This window comes from Neophocaena asiaeorientalis, unplaced genomic scaffold (assembly GCF_003031525.2).
Source record: "Neophocaena asiaeorientalis asiaeorientalis breed wild unplaced genomic scaffold, Neophocaena_asiaeorientalis_V1.1 scaffold177, whole genome shotgun sequence".
NCBI classification, from domain to species: domain Eukaryota; kingdom Metazoa; phylum Chordata; class Mammalia; order Artiodactyla; family Phocoenidae; genus Neophocaena; species Neophocaena asiaeorientalis.
The window spans coordinates 8,337,456-8,343,455 of record NW_020172779.1 but is presented as its reverse complement, the minus strand read 5'-3'; positions in this window follow the sequence as shown (position 1 = coordinate 8,343,455).

The following is a 6,000-nucleotide window of genomic DNA, read 5'->3' as shown; positions in this document are numbered from 1 at the left end:
TCTCTTCACTCACTGATACTTTAAAAGGCTTCATGTTTTCTAGCCATTTAACATGTACTCCAAAAGTAAACTGCAGAATTTTCAATTTTCTCTTCTCCAGGGGCTAATAAATATACGAGTGGGATTAAAAGGTGGATTTTAAAACATAAATTATGGAAAATAAAATAAGTCACTGTATCTAAATTATGAATTAAACTCTTAGTAATGCTTGATTCCACTTATTACTTTAAGAATCTTATCTCTAAAAGTAGTCTTGACTATCAGGAAAGATAAAGAAACCTAGTTATCTGTTAAAAAGTGGTGCATAAAGTTCACCACTTCCCCCTTTTGGCAACTACATTTTGAATGGCATATTGGTCAGCAGGTGATTTTTTAACTTTCTGTTGTATTAATTACTTATCTGTTATCACTATGCATGACTTATATTACAATTTGCTACAGCCTTTCTTTAAAGATAGTTTGGGAATATTCATGAGATCTGAAATGCAGGCTGAAAAAAAAGATTTTTATGGAACTGCATGACTTAGTCTACCTTTTGCCATGTGTAGTTCATCAAATAAAGCTTAATCAGACTGCTAAGAGGAGCCCACACAGGCTGTGGTCCTTGGGAAAGCAAAGGGCTTCAGAACAAATAACTTTCAACATGTACCTTCTTTATAGAAAGTTCAGGCCTTGAAGTCAGCCAGTAATATAGAGCCAAAATATGGGGGAGTTCAAAAGGCTTGGAACTCTTATCTCAGGCATCGTAGTCATAGCGTACCCTTAAAAAGTAAAATTTAATTTATAACATGAGTCAGGCTTTAAGATGCCATAAAAGTAACGGAGTTTGAAAGTGGGGATCCTGCATCTTGCTACTGACACTGCTTTGCCCAGAATCATGAAATGAAAGCCAGAAATAAAAATATTCTTCTGCACGTTGACACAGGCAATGTTAGCCTCGGCCAAATTTTTGGAATGACGACGAAAAAAGTCTTTCATTGGTGCCAATACACTTTAATAAGAAAGGTCTCCATAAATGGACCTAGGTGGAATCATAGAATCAAAGTCGTCTTAAAACAGAAGGAACTTTACAAGGTACTTGGCCTAACCCTCTTGCTTTAGAACTATAAAAATGGAAGCACTTTATAAAGAGGAAGGAACTTGGGTATGGTCATCAGATAGTTACAGAGACACGGGATGGTGTGGAGCATCTTGTGGCCGAGGTGACCAAGGAGACCCACGTGTCCTGCGTGACCTTGTTGTACACTGCCACCTGCTCTAACTCACTGCGATCAGGCCAACTCTGATTCTAATCAGACCTCTTTACACAAATGAAATTATATTTGCTAATTAAAAACATTAAATCAATTAAAGTTTATTATTAATTTGTAATGAAAAAATAAAACCATCTGAGAAAAGATTGCTTCTGTTCATGTGATATGTATATTCCTGAAAATTTGCAAGGTTAATGTTTACAGTCAAGTATAGTTTAGATATTTGTGCTCGCTTCATATGACTCCCAGGGGTACTCAGCAGAGTTAACTGCTTTCTTTCTTGAAACACTCTCTTATCTTGCCTTTCTAGCCACCACATCCTTCCAGTTCTCCTCTGCTCAAACTCACGGCTCCTTCTCTGCCTCCTGCTCTTTCTCTGTTCAGCAGGTGACCATTGGCACAGGTAAGGCTCAGTCCTGGGCCTCATTTCTCTTTCCTTCTCTCTCCTTTTCTCTCTCTTCACACTCTCTATCAATAATCTTCCTCTGGGTCTTCCCTGGTGGTGCAGTGGTTAAGAATCTGCCTGCCAATGCAGGGGACATGGGTTCAAGCCCTGGTCCGGGAAGATCCCACATGCCGCGGAGCAACTAAGCCCATGCGCCACAGCTACTGAGTCTGTGCGCCACAACTACTGAAGCCCACACGCCTAGAGCCCGTGCTCCGCAACAAGAGAAGCCACTGCAATGAGAAGCCCGCGCACCTCAACGAAGAGTAGCCCCGGCTCGCCACAACTAGAGAAAGCCCACACGCAGCAACGAAGACCCAACACAGCCAAAAATAAATAAAAGTAAATTGAATTAATTAATTTAAAATAATAATAATCTCCCTCCTGCTTATGACTTCATACATGCCAACGATTCCCAAAGTTTTCTCTAACCCAGGCATCATTCATCCCCAATTGCCAGTCTGCCGTAGCCACCTGGGTGTCTAATAAGCATCTCGAACTCAACATGACCAAAGCCCAAAATCTTGATGCCCTGCTGGGAGATCTCTTCAATTCACCCCAGCCTTCCTCACCTCACATCTGGGAGAGACATCTTTGATTTTCCTTTGCCCTCTGTCCCCACATCCAATCCATCAGCAAATCCTCTTGGCTCCACCTCCAAATCCGAGCCCACCTCTAAACTCCGCCTTTGCATCCAGGCCAGCTCCATCGCTCACCTGCTCAGCTGCAAAAGCCTCTTCACCTATCTCTTCTGCTCTGCCTACCTGGGATCCATCACGTACACACAGCAAGGGCTATCTTTGAAACGCTAAATCAGATCGCACTGCTCTCTTGTCTAAAATTCTTTAGTGATTTTGCAATTCTCTACGAGTAAATTCCAAATCCCTCACCACAGCCCTCGAGGTCCTGCTTGGTCTGATCTGCTTTTCCCTTCTCTGCACTCAGCCCACTCTCCCCACCCTCCCCTCCAGCTGCCACAGGACATCTTTCCTCTGTTATTCAAAGGCACCAGAGCCTTTTGACCTCAAGACCTCTTTTGGCCTGAAATCGCCTCCCTTTGTCCTTCAAACGCTGTGTCTGTTCTTCAGGGCTCATCCCCCAGCCCCTTCCTCCTACTTGCCTCTCCTTCCTGCCCCCTGACAGGTGGCCTCCCCAACTGTTCACCTTCATATCACCCTGTTTCTTTCCTCACAGCCTCACACTTTTCACACTCTGTAACTATGTTGTTTGTGTCACTGTCTAGTCTTTATGTTTTCTCCAATAGAACGTGAATTCCACCAGGGCCGGGACTTGGTCTCGTCAGCACCAACCCCCAGAGCCACTGGCATGTAGTAGATACTCAATAGATTGTCTATTTCATTCATGAACTAAGTAGTGGATTGGCATGCGCTAATTCTCCACACTTACAAGAACGGTCATGGGAAACAATTTAAGAATTACAGAATCACTCACACGCACATACTTCATCTGTGGGTATGTAGGTGAGAATCCCAGCCTTTCTAACCTGCACTGGTTTAAAGTGAGAAAAACATGCACAGACACACACACACACACACACACACACACACCCCACACCTATTTCCAGCCAAACCATCCAGTTATTAAAGGAATATTTGAACGAATTAAATTCCTGCTCAAGAAATTTTTCCATCCCTTGGGGTTTGTCATAACAAAATCTGGTCTGCGACAGACAGCTTTCTAAGGAATTCCTTCCTCTCACTCATTCACTCACCAAATACATGTTGTAAGTCAGCTGCCGTTATTTCCACATGCCATGTATGACAGGTGCCATACAAGCTCTGGATATAGAAGGGTGAAGTGGAGATATTCGCTGCCCTATTCCAGGGCGAGAACATGCAAACAGAGAAACAAATAAAAACAATCCAGTGGGGTGAGGGCTGACCTGGAAGAGACAGCCTGCCTCCCACGATGCTACATATGCATTTGTTTTATCTCGTTTCTTTTTTATCACTTTTTCTGATGAACCGTCTGACTTCTCTGATGGGCTCGCTCTTTCTTTTTTTTTTTTTTTTAATAATAATTAACATTTATTAAACATTTACTAGGTTCCAGATATCATGCTCAGCTCTTTATATATAATATTTTTTATTTTTTTACATCCTTATTGGAGTATAATTGCTTTACAATGGTGTGTTAGTTTCTGCTTTATAACAAAGTGAATCAGTTATACATATACATATGTTCCCATATCTCTTCCCTCTTGCGTCTCCCTCCCTCGCCCCCTCCCTATCCCCCCCCTCCAGGTCGTCACAAAGCACCGAGCTGATCTCCCTGTGCCTGCTTCCCACTAGCTATCTACCTTACGTTTGGTAGTGTAGATATGTCCATGCCTCTTTCTTTTTACCACCCACCAAATATGCTTTCTGAGCCCCATCTTCAGCCTTCTATTCCCTTTCTCCGTGCTCGTCCTCTGTACATCTCAAGACGCTAACACCCCCTGGGTGAATGGCTCCCTGACCTGGCTCCGTCCGTCCCTGTCTTCTCAGCCAGGCCCAGCTCTTCTTCCTCCAACTGCCCTCTGAACTCCTCTCTTTGGGGGTCTTCTGGAACCTTGGCTTCCACGTTTCCCTGCTAGAGTAGCTCCTTCCTTGCTTGCCCTATTGCTAAAGGTCGGCACCGAGTCCCAGTCACTCCTGTTGGAAACCTTGGTTTCAAGTTTTCCGTTTGCTACTATTCGAGTGCAGCCATTCTCATCCACATCAACTTTCCAAGGTCTCCTCAACTCTCCCCCTGTCCCTTCCACATATCACACTCCTAGTCGCCTCCTGATCATTCCCCAAACAGCATTCACCACTACCAATGCTGTCACCCCATGCCCTTCCCCCGCCCCTTTCAAATTCTTGCCACTCACAGCCCCCAGAGTAAGGCTCATGCCCCCAGGAAGTCTTCCTCATCCCTTTGAGATAGTCATTTACTACCTCAATTATATCTTGGCTTCCAACTGTACTTTTTAATATCTATCCTCTGCAGATAAATGTTAAGTTCCAGAAGGGCAACCACTCCGTCTTTTACCTTCCTTTCTTCTGCCCCGTGGTGCCTAGCACAGCACTATTACATTCCTCACTTAGCGACTGATACATATGTGTTGATGAGTGAGTGCTGGGTTCTGAAATCCTGCAGTATAGACCGAACCTGTTTCATCTTCAGAGAAGCACTGACAATGGAGCCCTGTCAACCAGTCAGCACTGAGGCAGAGCTCACAGGGGCAGAGTCTACAGGATGGAGCCATCAGGAGAGGGACGCTGTGCGGTGACCTGGGCAGCTGTTGAAGGTGCCGGTGGCAGTGGCCAACCACAGGCAGATCAACCCAAGAGGATGCACAGAAAGCTGTACTGGAAGACAAAGTTCCAAGGGAAGGGCACTCTGCTCCCCTTTTGGTGGCTCCAGTTAATTCTCAGCCTCTGAGAGGCTTCAAAACACTCTGGGCTACTATTTCCACCTCTTCCTCCTATTCTCACAATTTCTCCTTTTTCCCTTTCCTTTCTTTTCTCTTACTCCCATTATGCCTTCCCTTTTGCCCTTCTGCAGTGGACATCTCTTGCTTTGGCCAGCCTACCATCCATTCACCCTCTTTTTATTTTTATTTATTTATTTACTTTTTTGCGGTACGCAGGTCTCTCACCGTTGCGGCCTCTCCCGTTGCGGAGCACAGGCTCCGGACGCACATGCTCAGCAGCCATGGCTCACGGGCCCAGCCGCTCCGTGGCATGTGGGATCTTCCCGGACCGGGGCACGAACCCGTGTCCCCTGCATCGGCAGGCGGACTCCCAACCACTGCGCCATCAGGGAAGCCCCACCCTTTTTTTACTAAGAGCACCCCAGTTTTCTCTGGGTGACCAGTCCCCCCACTCTCAGACCTCGTGGTTTGTGGGGGGGGCGGGTTGGCTCCACGCTCAGCTCCAGAGGTGACAGGAAATCCAGTCCTCACAACCTCCCTCCAGCTACGGTGGCCAGTTCACAGACGCGTGCTGAGTCCCAATTTGGGCCAGAGAATCGGACCAGGACATACAGTGAAACTTACAGGAAAGGAAAAGCTCTCGTGTTCTTTTCTACAGCTTTGGAATTGGGAGGATGAAAATATGAATCCGCTGGCAGTCATTTTGCCTGTGAGAGGGGGATCCCTTTAAATGGGGAGAAAGCAGAACTGAGAAATGGAGAGGGACAGTGGATCCTGGCGATATAGTTTGAGTAGCTGGATCCAGGTATGCCTGAAGCTAACTACTTTTTCCAGTTATACGAGCCATTAAATTCCTTGTTTAAGTTATTGTTAATCAGACTTTT